Consider the following 15463-nt stretch of genomic DNA (forward strand, 5'->3'; position numbering starts at 1 on the left):
CTTTAAAACACGTTACACAGCCAACAAGTGGCCATGTGTTTTGTCTGCTGGTCCTCCCCTTATAGCCCACAGCATTTTACATGTTAGGACTGTCAATTTTGAAACCAAAATAAATGTCTCATATTGCAACCCGATGCAGGCTACAAAAGCAAGGCTTGTTGATCTTGTGGGACATGAGTTAGGCCTCTTTGCAGCTATGCTTAGACAGCCTCACAAATCAGGTGGCCTGGCTCATCCAAGAAATAGATACACACTTCTTTCAAGAGTTCCTCTACCCTTAGGTCGAGAAAGAAAGGATTTTTGTATCTTAGATGACTGCACTGCGAAATCATGCAGGCTGCCTAAGACAACTTGACTACATTCCTTACCGGGCATGAGGGAAGTTGAAACCTGGCCCCAAACACTGAGCATATGAAGTGACAGTTTATTTTACTTTTTAAAACTGCTGCTACGCACAAACAGTGTTTGGGCGTCTGAGCATCAACGTCCTGCAGGCCGAGTGGATGTTGGTGTGCCGCTTGAGCACTGTGATATCACAGGTTGAGTGGCGGCAGCCACTAACAAAGGGTGGTGAGGCGAGCCCCGGTTAGGAGAGCGCATGCGGGGGGACATGTCAATAATAATCATTTTTTGTTATTAAACAATATGACAATACAAAAGAAAATTAGCTCTCAGGTGAATGCAATCAATTCCAAAGCATGGATCAGATTAACTCAATACAGGATCAAATAACGAAAATCAAACAGTGGGGTCAAGGGGAATCCTGTGTGTCTGAGTCTGCTCTCGTCGTGGGTGGCTCGCAAAGCTCTCCTTGGTTAGTATTCCACGCTCCCCAAACCGTCCCCTACTTTCCCGGGCAGCCCCTGGCCACATACACCGACCTCTCCCGGAACATGCACCAATCAAGATCCTCCGACCACTTATTGATTCGGGGCGGCTGAGCGGCACCCAAGAGTTGCACAATATTACGCTTGGCCACCATATATGCAAGAGTCACCCACTGCCTCTGGTACACATTCAAGTCAGTCAGTTCCCACACATTCAACAAACATCTCCGGGCATCCAGTCGAACCTCCACACCCAGAACTTCTCTCAACTTCTCGTGGACTTTCGCCCAGTATGCCCGGATTGCGTCAAAGTACCACAGTATATGCATCAACGTGCCGACCTCTCCACAACCTCTTCTACAAACGTCACTCTCTGCTCTCCCCATCCACACCAGACGAGGCCCCATCATGTAGGATCTATGCAGTACTTTTAACTGCACAAGCCAGAACCGCATCTGGATCGCTACCACCTTGGGGAAGGATACCGCCCCCGACCAGTCCTCATCATTAAGTTCCAGCCCATCCGCACACCACTGAGCCCTAAGCCGCACCAACGGGTCCCCTGAGTTGTTGACCAATTTCCTATAGATCAATGAGATGGTTTTCTCGGGTATATATCCATCAAGCACATGGTCCTCAAGAGGAGATCCCTCCGGAAGCTCCGTGCCTTTAGGAACCTGAGTGGTAAGGGCATGTCGAACCTGTAAGTAACGAAAATACTCATTGTGGTGTAAACTATATTGCTGGACAAGGGATTCAAACGTAAGTACAGTATCCTTACCCCAAACGTCTTTAATCTGAGTAATCCCAATGATATCCCATTTGTCGAATCTCTTGACCTCTACAAACTGCCCAATTCTTCGGAGTTTAAAAGAGGGGTTGCGAGTGTCAGCCTACCCTCCCATCCAAGACACCTGTTGGCGGCATGCCGCACCTGCGTCACGTGTGCGGTCGGGCCAGTCAAGGGGAATCTTCCAGGCCGGACGTACAGGGCTCAATCTATCATCCCACCCGGGGCTTGGCCACAATCCATGGCGTATACCGGGTCCCTGGGGGTCCATAAACAATATTGTTCACCACTGCCAGTTGTGAGGCCCAATAGTACTTCCGCAAGTCTGGAAGCCCTATCCCGCCATCATACCACGGAAGGGTCAGTTTATTAAAGGTGATCCGTGCACCACCATCCCAGAGGAGCTGTCTCTGAAGAGTCTCTATTTCTTTGAAGTATGCGGCTGGCACCGGGTCCATCAAGTTTTGCAAGGCATACAAAAACCGAGGTAGAGCCATCATCTTAAAGAGGGCAGCCCGCCCCAGCAGGGAGAGTGGAAGAGCCTTCCAGCACTCCACATCTTTCCTGCATCTATTCAGTGGGGAAGCCAGGTTGCTATCATACCGCAACTTCGAGTCCAGCGTAATAAATATACCAAGATATTTGAATCCTGTCGTCTCTATAGAAATAGGGCAGGTCTCAGGGATCACCGGCGGGTCACCCACCAACACGAAAAGCACCAACTTCGTCCAGTTAATGGCTAATCCAGAATAGCGGCCAAAAACTACAAGCACATCAAGGAAGTTGCGGAAGGATTCCTTGGGGTGCGTGAGATAGAGCAGCACATCATCAGCATACAGGAAGATCTTATCTTCCCAGTCAGGCGTCCACCGCAAACCCCGTATCGACCTATCCCATCTGACCCAGGCCACGAGCGGCTCCATGGCAAGCGCGAAGAGCAGTGGAAACAGCGGGCACCCCTGCCTGGTCCCTCTCCTCAACGGAAATTCACTGGACTTACAATTATTGATGACCACTCTAGCCAGAGGGTTTGCATACAGCAGGCGCACCGAACCGATATATTCATCTCCAAAGCCCAGCTTGGCCAAAACAGCAAACAAATATCCCCACTCTACCCTATCAAAGGCCATTGTGGCATCGAGAGATACCAACACAGTTAGCTCATGGATTTTCAAGGAGCCGCCAAGGATTCCATGCAACCTCCGCAAATTGAGCACCGTGTTACGACGCTGCATAAACCTGCGTTGTAATGGTAGTTAGTGGTAAAAGTTTAGTTGTAAACGATGTTCCCGCAGTGGGCTTGCCTGGTTTGGGTATGACCACTATGTTGGCTACCCGCTGATCATAGGGGAGTTCCCCCTTTTCCTTACTTTCTGCGAACATAGCACGGATGTGGGGAGCAAATTTATTGGTGTTCAGCTTATAAAATTCAATAGGTATCCCGTTAGGGCCGGTCGCCTTACCCAACTGTAGCTGCCTAATAGCCTGAGCCACCTCATCCTCGGACAACGCAGAGTCGAGGAAGCTCCTGTCTTCCTCCATCAGACGCGGCATAACTATGTCCTTAATCCGATCGGCATTTTTGGTTTCCGAGTAGTCACTACCAGCTGCATAAACCTTCGGTTAGTAATCTGAAAACTCATCAACTACAGCCTGCGGCTCTGTGATCCTACGTGACTCTGGCCTTCCAGCTCAAGTACTAGCCTATGTGCACGTTCCACGTGCTCGAGCCATGCGATCAGTTTACCCGCTTTATCCCCATGTTCATAGATATGGCTCTGGACCGCGTTGTACTGGGCCACCGCTCTATTCCTGACTAGGTTCTTATACTCCTCCTCCCGGAGTTGCAACAAATGAAGCACCACCTGTGTGGGTGACCTAGCTACCTTCTCCTCAAGGAGAATAACTTCTGCCTCTTTCCGTGCCACCTCTGCGTGGCCCGCTCTTTTCTTCCCTGACACCAGAGATAGCACTTCACCTCTGGCGACTGTTTTGTACGCTTCCCAGAGGGACTGTGCAGAATCTACCGATCCCTTGTTCTCCATAAAATAACGGTCTGACATCCGGAAAATCTCCTTCTTAATGGCAGGGTCTTTCAAACGCCAGGCACCAATGGGAGCCACTTTACCCACTGTTGGGATAGCACGAGTAAGGGAAAGCCACAGCGGGGAGTGGTCAGAGATACCCCGACCAAGATATCGCACTTCTTGGATCATGCACGCCATCGCCGCAGGGAGCAACAGGTAATCAAGCCTAGACAGGCTGCCGTGTGCAGCCGAAACATGGGTGTAATGCGTCGACAATGGATTACGTACTCGCCAACTGTCCACCAGTCCCAGCGTATCTAGAAATTCTGAGAGCCATCTCTCCAACTGTTTAAGAACCCGAGGTGGACTCCTATCGACCGACCCATCAACCACTGAATTAAAATCACCACCCAGGACTAGTCCACCGAGAGGCAGCGTGAGGAATATTGTACTTAAATCCTGAAAGGTCTCAGACTGAAGGCCAGGCGGTACATAGATAAAAAGAAAGGTAAACGTCCGGCCCCCAACCTGTCCGGAGATACCAGCATACCTGCCCCTTTGGTCAACCCATGTGGCCTGCACCGTTAAGGGGAACAAATTCTTAACCAGGATAACGACACCTCTGGAGCCTGTAGTGAATCCAGCATGCACCACCAACTTGTATCCTCCCCTGTGGAGGGCCATGCACTTAATCCCAACTAAATGTGTCTCTTGCAATAAAATCACATCTGGGGAGTGTCGCCTAATAAGTTGACTAACCATCCCTCTCTTAATCTTGTCACCCAAGCCATTTACATTCCAGCTCAACACTCTCGTCCCCGACCCATGATAATTCTGCGCCATCGGACCCATGCTGAAAACTGAGTGCAACATTATTGTCAGCTGAGCTTAAAAAATAACAACAACAAAAAACACAATCACGCGCCAACAAATACGACCAGACATAAAGAATAAACATCCCCACCACTCAACCCCCCACCCTGCACCCCTGCTCCTGGCTTGCGCCTGACCCCAACTTGCAGTGTGCCTGTCGCCAAATACTATAACTAATCAACTAACTAAAAATAGTCGTGAAGAGGAAAACAGCTCCGAAGGACATCCCTCCACCCCCCTAAACACCCATTCAATAATAACGCTTATCTCCCATAGCCATAAGATAGACATACGTATCGGACGCCATGTGGGCCTTCTCCGGATTCATTCCTGTTCCTGCCCTAACACTTCACCCCCCTCCATGTTCCCCGGCGCCTCGGGCTCCGGCCCAGGATGCGCGTCCAACCAGTCTGAGGCGATGTCTGGATTGTCAAAAAACCACAGTTTCCCGTGAAGCTCAATCCGCAGTCGGGCAGGAAACATCATGGCGTACTTCACACCCCTTTCCTGGAGTCTCTTCTTGACGCCCAGGAATCCCTGGCATTGTTTCTGGACAGTCTGCATCAAATCGGGGTAGAAGGAGAGATCAGCATTTTCGAACCTCAAGGGGCCCCCCGACCAGGAGGCCAGCAGGATAGCGTCTCGATCCCGGAAATTCAGTACTCTCCCAATCAGCAGACGTGGGGGAGGCCGCGGCCTTCCACCGGGACTCTATGTGCCTTTTCGATGGTAAAGAAATTACTCAGACCTTTGGGCTGACGGTGGTTAAGAACAAGATCCTCCACAAATAGATCAGGGGCTGGCCCTTCTGACTTTTCGGGGACTCCCACTATCTGGACGTTATTCCTCCGAGCCCTCCCTTCGTAGTCATCGAGCTTCTGGCTGGCAAGCTCCCCAGCCCTCCTGAGCTCCCGCATTTCCAGCTGCAAGGAGGTCACGTCGTCTGTCAGACTCGTTGTTTTAATGTCCAGGGACTTGACCTTCTCGCTAGTTTTAGTGAGATCTGCCCGGATAAGGTTAACCTCGATGGTGACTGTATCCAGCTTATGGTCAAGTGACTCCATCTTCTGTCCAAGGGATGTTCTAACCCCATCTATAGCCGCCATAACATCAAGAAGCGTCGGTTCTGCCAGCGGGCCAGGGGATTCCTTCCCGGAGTCTTGCACTTTTCTCAAGTCTTGCGGGGACCCCTTAGACGTCGTAAAGCGGTCCAGCTTGTTAGCCTGGACATAACGAGCACCTTTGGAGGATCGAGATTGGGGATTCTCAGTTTCAGGTTTGGATGCCATGATTAAGCCGCAGTTAAGGGTCCTAGCAATACGCGGTGCACCCACCACCGCACCCGGCTGCGCTGTTGATATGTCCGGAGGCACGGCCCCACAGTATTCCAGGCCCCAGGATAGTGGGTCAATCCGCTGGCCCCACCCCGGGCACTCAGTCAGACCCCCCGATCACCAGACGTTATCAGGCCTACAAATCCATGGACAGGACAGTCACTAGTCACCCTCCAGCTACCAACGCCCAGTCACAGGTGAGCCGGGAGGGTGCCCCTCGAGGGGGAAAGGATACAAAGCAGCAGTCACACCAACGAGGCGAAGGAGACGACAGGCATCAGGAGCTTCCCCTCGGGGGCGGCCACAAAACTCGCCCCAGGGCCACGTCACCAACCAGAATTCCCCAGCAGCCCACCTCAGGCTACGCCAGGGCAATGGCCCCCAAGGCACCGCAGCGTCATCTGCCCCAGGGGTCTCGGCTCTTCACCAGCCGACTTGTTTCTTGCTTGCCCAGCTGGAAGGGGCCCCCAGTAATGACAGTAGCGGCTGACAGCTGCGTCTCAGGGCACGGTCACTGCCAGGTCAATCGCCCCCAGTCAACATGCGGGGAGTCCCAGCATCCACACGCGGGGCCCCTGCAAGCGAGTGCAGTCCGAGGGCTTCCACAACAGCCCGATCAATTCCCCTCCTCACCCCGGCGCCAGCGGCCTCCACGCCTCAAGGGGACCGGCCACCTCCTGTCGCAGGGGCAGTCCAGCCCCGCCGCCAGATCTGTAGCTCCAGGGGGCACCCAACGTCCTCCAACGATGTCCCCCGACAACACAACAGGACCAAGTCCGCTCCCAGGGGGGCTGGGGGGGCACAGGCCCCAACGCCGGCCGCCGCTCTCACGGCACGTCTCGGAGCCTCAGGGACACTAGCTCACAGTCAGGCCACAGCCAGCCCACCAGCCAAGTGCCCCACGCCCCCAGTCAGTCCTCGCCGGCACCGGAGAGCAACCCGGAGGGGACCTCAGCCAGGTATAGATGGCCGCCTTGTGGCCGGCCAGACCAGCAACCCGCGCCCCAGGCTTAGGGCTCTCCGGAGGCCAGGAACTCCAAAGCGTGGTGCTCCGGTCCCCGATATCGCAGCAGGACCGGAGTTGCAGGAATCGGCAGCCGTGGGGTTCCGCTGCCGCATGCATGAGACACAGCTTCAGGATATAGTCAGGATGTCGGGGCGAAAGGTCTGTCCCGGCGGAGCTGCTGACCTACGCGGCCATCTTAGGCGCGCGCTAGGCTCCTCCAATAATATTAATTTTAAAAAGTATCTGGAGCCACTGGCTGTGTCCCATGTCACGTAGCTCCTGCTGTCCTCTTCCTGGTCCAAGCAGCCCCTGGGACAGACTCCCATCCAATCCCAGTGCTGCAGGTCAGTGCAGGAATTGACCTGAGCGGGCAGGAAAGACGCTCCGCTTAGGTCATGGAGTCTGTGGGGTTTCTCCAGTGGGCTGGAGAAACCTAAGAGTGCAGGTGTTTTGGTCAGCCTGAGACGGCCGGCCAAACACATATGTGTACTTAGGGAGTGCAGAAGCACTCCCCCCATCTCCCATGCCCGCTCCTTCATGCACAAGCTGGCTCAGAGCCGGCAAACGAAAAAAAAATCTATGCTAGAGCATCGTTTTATTTATCGTTTGTAGGCTCTGTGCCAGGCAATGGGGCAACTGCATTGCGGAGGAGCCGCCACTGCACAAGATGCTGGTAACCATTTATTACAAGCGACTAGGTGAGTCACTCTATAATTATAGGCAGATTTTGACGTCAGAATGTGCCTGCAATATAAAATACAATACATTATTGGAAGGTTATAGGATTCCACAGATTATAAAAGGCTATAGTGCTAAGTATCTAGGTAAGGAGCTTGGAGTAACCTTTGTGCAGCATCTATACATAAATCTATGAAGAAAAGGGAGGGTTTAGGCCTGGTGTAAATACAGATATTTAGTTAAACGTTAGCCCCATCTAAGATAAATAATTTTATGTCGGAACATGAGTACAAAGATATTGAACTACAAAATAGATTGAAGGAACGTATAAGTAGGTAAGTACAGATTTATTATACTTAATTCCACAACAACGTGCCTTGATATATATTTAAAGGTACATATATGGTGGGTTAAATATAGTAAACCTATACTTACCTATATATACTTAGCCTCACAATGTTTCTGTAGTCAATATTCTTGTTGTGACATTTTTGGAATTCGATATTTACAATATCCTAGTGGAAAACAAAAAAAAGCTTCTCCCTTTGGGTTACACTCAGCGTTGAAGACACAATTGGTGATGCGGCGAGCGCAAGGTACGTGGTTTAATTTATTTAATTTTACTTATCCTGTCGTCTGTCAATTTCCCCCACCCCGCCTCACCGTGCTTACCTGTGCCGGCCGCCACTGGAATTTTGGTGCTTGATATCCCCATTTGGAGATTGAAAGTGCTAATGGTAAGAATACAGAAATGACCATGATCAGACAATATACTATTTGCCCAGAGGAAAAACAGTCTTCCGATTATCACTAAAGCAAATCTAAAGTAGGTTAATCGTATTTGGTACAGTATCAGAGGATAGCTTCCCATCCCAGATGTCATAATGATTATGGAACCATGTCTCAGTAGATTACATCATGATAGAAATTGATTTCACGTCCAATAGGTTTTGTAGATTCAGGGTCAGAATCTTGTGGTTGAGGATGGTACTACTGAATCTCGACCCCCAGAATATCATGATACAAGAATATCGAGGACAGAATATTGAGGTGCAAAATATCGAAAATGTATGTGCACATACAGAAGTATAGATTTACTATTCCTAGCTTCACATCCACATACCTCAAAGATATATGTACTGCATAAGTATATGTATATGGAATCTACACTTTAAAAAAAAATCTTTTTATTAAATTTCAAATGGATCATACAAGGCCAAAGCAGTGATGTCTGTTACTCTACACACATCTTTACATCACGACAAGAGGAGACATGAGCAAATAACACCACCAACTAGTATATTTCTGACCCGGCCTGTAATGTACAGATCCTGATTATAACAAATCTCAAACTAAAGAAGAGCAAACCCAAAAGGAAAGAAGAGAGAAAAGGTGAAAGAAGGGAAGGAAGGCTGCTTCATACAGGGTCAAATCAGTCTGATGTATATGGCATCAGTGAAGAGCAAATCTTCAAATTACACTGTGCCTCCGACAGTCCGTACTTCACGGTGGACTGATATGTATCGCCCCCCACCAGAAAGGGCCCTAACTCCTCTCACACCTCACACATTCATGGGGGCATAATTCCTAGCAGACTACGTACCCGCATATAGGTCTGAAAGGGCCCCCAAATATCCTTGGGTCGGGATTGGGCAGGCATCAGATTCCAATACTCCACTAGTTGACTTTGACAGTACCCATCTTTTTTTAAGCCAATCCTCATCTTGAGGGACTAGACAACGGCCCCAGTTCATTGCCACCAGCCGCATACCTAATAGGAGCAGTAAGGCGACCAGTGTCTGCGATTCAGAGGGGACATCCTTAACATATCCCAGCAGTACAGTAAAGGGGGAGCACTCTAAGCGCAGTTCAATCATCGTGTTTATGATATTCACAATGGAGTCCTAGAACTGCCTTACCCTGGGCAATCCCCTGCCAAATAGAGGCAAGTCATTCAAGGGGACGAGCAGCGTGCACACCCCGCGTCCTCCCTGAGCCCCATCTTAAACAGCCACTTCAGGATTCGGTATAATCTATGAAGAAATTTAAAATGTATTAGCACAGCCTGTAGTTGGCTGAGCCCCATCTTACACAGTCACTCCAGGATTCGGTATTATTTAGGAAGACATTTAAAATGTATTAGCACAGCCTGTAGTTGGCTGAGCCCCATCTTACACAGTCACTCCAGGATTCGGTATAATTTAGGAAGACATTTAAAATGTATTAAGCACAGCCTGTAGTTCAGGATTCGGTATAATCTATGAAGAAATTTAAAATGTATTTAGCACAGCCTGTAGTTGGCTGAGCCCCATTTTACACAGCCACTTCAGGATTCGGTATAATCTGTGAAGAAATTTAAAATGTATTAAGCACAGCCTGTAGTTCAGGATTCGGTATAATCTATGAAGAAATTTAAAATGTATTTAGCACAGCCTGTAGTTGGCTGAGCCTCATCTTACACAGCCACTTCAGGATTCGGTATAATCTATGAAGAAATTTAAAATGTATTAAGCACTACGCGCGTCCTCCCTAAGCCCCATTTTACACAGCCACTCCAGGATTCTGTATAATCTACGAAGAAATTTAAAATGTATTAAGCACACTGCGCGTCCTCCCTGAGCCCCATCTTACACAGCCACTCCAGGATTCGGTATAATCTATGAAGAAATTTAAAATGTATTAAGCACAGCCTGTAGTTCAGGATTCGGTATAATCTATGAAGAAATTTAAAATGTATTTAGCACAGCCTGTAGTTGGCTGAGCCTCATCTTACACAGCCACTTCAGGATTCGGTATAATCTATGAAGAAATTTAAAATGTATTAAGCACTACGCGCGTCCTCCCTAAGCCCCATCTTACACAGCCACTCCAGGATTCTGTATAATCTACGAAGAAATTTAAAATGTATTAAGCACTACGCGCGTCCTCCCTAAACCCAATCTTACACAGCCACTCCAGAACTCAGTATAATCTATGAAGAAATGTAAAATGTATTAAGCACACCGCGCGTCCTCCCTGAGCCCCATTTTACACAGCCACTCCAGGATTCTGTATAATCTACAAAGAAATTTAAAATGTATTAAGCACTACGCGCGTCCTCCCTAAGCCCCATTTTACACAGCCACTCCAGAATTCGGTATAATCTATGAAGAAATGTAAAATGTATTAAGCACACCGCGCGTCCTCCCTGAGCCCCATCTTACACAGCCACTCTAGGATTCTGTATAATCTACGAAGAAATTTAAAATGTATTAAGCACTATGCGTGTCCTCCCTAAGCCCCATTTTACACAGCCACTCCAGAATTCGGTATAATCTATGAAGAAATGTAAACTGTATTAAGCACAGCCTATAGTTGGCTGAGCCCCATTTTACACAGTCACTCCAGGATTCGGTATAATTTAGGAAGACATTTAAAATGTATTAAGCACAGCCTGTAGTTGTCTGAGCCCCATCTTACACAGCCACTCCAGAACTCAGTATAATCTATGAAGAAATGTAAAATGTATTAAGCACACCGCGCGTCCTCCCTGAGCCCCATCTTACACAGCCACTCCAGGATTCTGTATAATTTATGATAAAATGTAAAATGTATTAAACACAGCCTGTAGTTGGCTGAGCCTCATTGTACACAGCCACTTTAGGATTCGGTATAATCTATGAAGAAATTTGAAATGTATTAAGCACACCACACGTCCTCCCTGAGCCCCATCTTACACAGCCACTCCAGGATTCTGTATAATCTATGAAGACATTTAAAATGTATTAAGCACAGCCTGTAGTTGGCTGAGCCCCATCTTACACAGCCACTCCAGGATTCGGTATAATCTATGAAGAAATTTAAAATGTACTAAGCAAAGTCCATAGTTATGAGCCCCTCTTACATAGCCACTTAAGGATTCGGTACAATTTATGAAGAAATTTAAAATGTATTAAACACAGCCTGTAGTTGGGTGACAATACTCTTGTCTGCACACAGGAAACATCCTTTACAACAAAACTTTTTCCACGCAGTACCTTCACAACGCAGGAATTACAACGCAATTCGTTACAACGACTTGTGCTGGAGGGCACTGTAGGATAGGGAATAGCTTAATTTACTATCCAAAACCTTCCCTACTATCCACGGGGACTGGAGTTGGAATAGTATATTAAACTATTCACTATCCAGCGCCCCCAAACGCAAGTCGTTGTAACGACTTGCGTTGTAAAACCTGCGTTGTAAAGGCATGCGTGGAAAAAGCATGCGTTGTAACGACATACATCCCTGCACACAGAATACTTCCACCGCTCCTCTGAAATGGGTTCCTCGAATATTTCATTCCACCCCAGACGCGCAGTGCCTCGCGCACAGGGGCCATGCGCTGCATTACAGAGTATAGCCTGGTTATCAGCTTGCTCGGGGAGGGATTTCCTACAAAGATCTCAAGAGCCTGCAGCGTGGGGGGCGCCCCCGGGTAAGAGGCAAAGTTGGCTCACAGGGTTGCACATAGCTGATAGTAAGTGAATCTCTCAAGTATATTTCCTCCTCCCGCGCCCAGTGCCTGCTATGTCTCAATAAACAAGGCATCCGGGAACACCGCCCCCATAGGTGTGAGGTGAAGCCGCCTTAATCTCTTACATGACCCTGCATCTCGGGAGAAGGGCAGGGCAAGATGTCTTAGCAATGGGCCTGAAGGGGCGTAGAGGACGTGCAGGCGTGCCGCTGTCTCAGCTCATGCCACGCCCAGACTAGGCAGCCTATCATGTCAATGAGTGCCCGCAGCCGGTGTTGTGCCCTGTACAAAACCATTTGCAGAGGATGAGGAGCCACATGGTCATGCTCAGGTGCAGTGTGTGCCATGAACTGTGTGGGATATAGCCAATAGGATGCAAATTACACCTGGGCATAGTTATGATACACGTTCATATCTGGCTCCCCTAGTCCTCCCTCTTCGAAGGGGAGAGTAAGAATCTCCCATGTGATCCTAGGCTGACGTCCAGCCCATGCCAAAGATATCAGGGTCGACCGCAGTCGTCGCTGGAAGTTGCGTGTGAGCCGGAGGAGGATGTTGATAAATAAATAAAGGAACATGGGTAAAATAACCATTTTTGCAATGGCCATCCTCACCGCCATAGAGAGAGGGAGGCGTGCTCAGCAAGGCACCCTACTCTCCAGCCACTCCATTAATCAACCATTGTTTGCACTCCAGAGCACGTCCACCTCCCGACTCAGCCACGGAATCTACACTTACCCGTTGATATTTCGTTCTAGAATTTGTCCATAATATTGTGTCTTGTTGATATTCTTGGATTGATATTCAGGGTACACAACATTGTGGAGCAGAAGATACCGCCCCTCATTCCCCTCCAGATTCAGGCACTGGGCATGAGTCCTCTCATTTTCAGCTGTTATTTGTAGTAAATTACTTCTCTACTGTTCTCTACTAAATAGAATGTACCATGACATCATAGAATGCCTGGGTGTCTCTCTGGCTCACAGTGCCTCTCTCTGGCTCACAGTGTCAGTTGGTGAACTCAGGCTGAACTGCTTGGAGCTTGCTCCTGGTGGGGTTACATCTGTACTTCCTATCTTCTCCTACTCATCTATCCTGGAAGAGAGCTACAATAAAGGATTATCTAACTATACAGCTGGACTGTGTATCATGCTTTACCACAACTTGGCGACGATCTTGAACCTACGCGTGAAGTAAGGAGAAAGGACAACTAAGGACAACTAAGGAACCAAGGAGCTAAAGAACAAGGAACTAAAGACATTAAGGACTTTCAATACGTCAATTTAAACCCAAAGGTAACGCCCCTGCTAGCCCCACTAGTGTCCTCTACTATCTGGACAGCCTGCAACCTGGCCTTTTAGGGTTCCATCACTCAAGACTCTGCTCTCACCTGGAAAATTTCTGAGGAATCCAGCAACATAATTCAACCTGTGTGACAATTGTCCTGGCTCAACAGCAAGTCTTCTGATCAAACTGTCCTCCAGAGTGATCAGCTTTCTGTGTGGAAAGAGACCCTCCAACAGGCTCTGCCTACTCTGCCTGTGTCTGCCCTGTGTGTGGAAACAGGCGCTTACTTGACAGGCATCCTGTCTAGACTCGGCGAACTGCCCATACACCTTGGAGGAAAGCATCGGGTCTGGTGAGAGGCGCACTATTCTGGGTGTGCACATTCGGGGACCGGCGTCATAAGAGAGCATATTTCTATGTCAGTGAACTTAGTTCGGATGTTGTGCAGCCAGTGGGGACAAGCGGAACATTTATTATTGAGGAACAGTCCCCCATGTCAAGCATAACTCTTGGATTCAATAACTATGCACATGAGCAAGCTTGCTCCTGGTGGGGTTACATCTGTACTTCCTGTCTTCTCCTACTTCTGAAAGCTGTTTTTGCCGTTCTGGGTGCCACTGACAGAGCCTGCCTTTGTCCAACTGTGGAGGAAACACCGGATTACCACCAGCTCCTTGCCGGACCCGCTGCGCGGGTCCCGCTGCGCTGTTTCCCTCTGTGTGCCTCTGTGAGGGAGCTGCAGGGCTGCGAGCTGACCCGCAGGGACTCGATCTACCAGGAGTCCCTGCGTGAGGTCGAGACCCGCAACACCTGGGTCGCTCTCCCTGCCTGCCCCGCCCCTCGCCTCAGCAGATAAGGACCTGCTGCACCGCCTCTCGCTGGGATCTTCTGAAAGCTGTTTTTGCCATTCTGGGTGCCACTGACAGAGCCTGCCTTTGTCCAACTGCGGAGCAAACACCGGATTACCACCCGCTCCTTGCCGGACCCGCTGCGCGGGTCCCGCTGCACTGTTTCCCTCTGTGTGCCTCTGTGTGGGAGCTGCAGGGCTGCGAGCTGACCCGCAGGGACTCGATCTACCAGGAGTCCCTGCGTGGGGTCGAGACCCGCAACACCTGGGTCACTCTCCCTGCCTGCCCCGCCCCTCGCCTCAGCAGATAAGGACCTGCTGCACCGCCTCTCGCTGGGATCTTCTGAAAGCTGTTTTTGCCGTTCTGGGTGCCACTGACAGAGCCTGCCTTTGTCCAACTGCGGAGGAAACACCGGATTACCACCCGCTCCTTGCCGGACCCGCTGCGCGGGTCCCGCTGCACTGTTTCCCTCTGTGTGCCTCTGTGTGGGAGCTGCAGGGCTGCAAGCTGACCCGCAGGGACTCGATCCACCAGGAGTCCCTGCGTGAGGTAGAGACCCGCAACACCTGGGTCGCTCTCCCTGCCTGCCCCGCCCATCGCCTTACCTCACCCCTATTATTGTCTCAAAGCACCGCTGCGCAGGAGCGCGCGGGAGCGCCCGGGGCGTAGCCCGGGCAAAGGGTGGGCCGTCTAAGGCCGTCCAAGGTCGATCAAGGACGGGACGGGCCACCCCCTTAACAACTACTGACTATTTTCTGGTAAGATTCCATCCATTTCTCCCACATCCGTCAGGAATCGTTTATTGACTTAAGCACCACGAGATACCGTGCATCGTTGTACGGTTGTTCTTGTCCTATCAAATCGTACATATATCAACGTGTAACCATGTCTTCAGACTCTGGAAAACCCAGAAACATAACTGTGAACACATCAAAGGGGCCAGTAACAGGGACTATTGATCAATTTTTTAAAAGGGTAACGATTGTCCTAGAAAAAGAAATAGCGGATACTGAAAAGCGCTTATCTACGGACTTATTAACTGGTAAGCGCTCTTCCCTAGGATTGATTGGGAAAGCTACCTCACCTAGCGCGACTGTTTCACATTCCCTGACTTCCATCATAACCCCGATTGACATTGATTCACTTACCCCCTTGGGAACTGAAGCAAGAGAGGGGACAAATCAGACAAAAAGCAATGAACCTGAGCCACCCCCAGAAATCCTTCTAGTCAGCCCTAACACATCCAGATTATCTAGTTCTCCTAATCTGTCAGTTTCTTCTCTAACTTCTTTGGAATT

Source organism: Lissotriton vulgaris, chromosome 12 (assembly GCF_964263255.1).
Source record: "Lissotriton vulgaris chromosome 12, aLisVul1.2, whole genome shotgun sequence".
NCBI classification, from domain to species: domain Eukaryota; kingdom Metazoa; phylum Chordata; class Amphibia; order Caudata; family Salamandridae; genus Lissotriton; species Lissotriton vulgaris.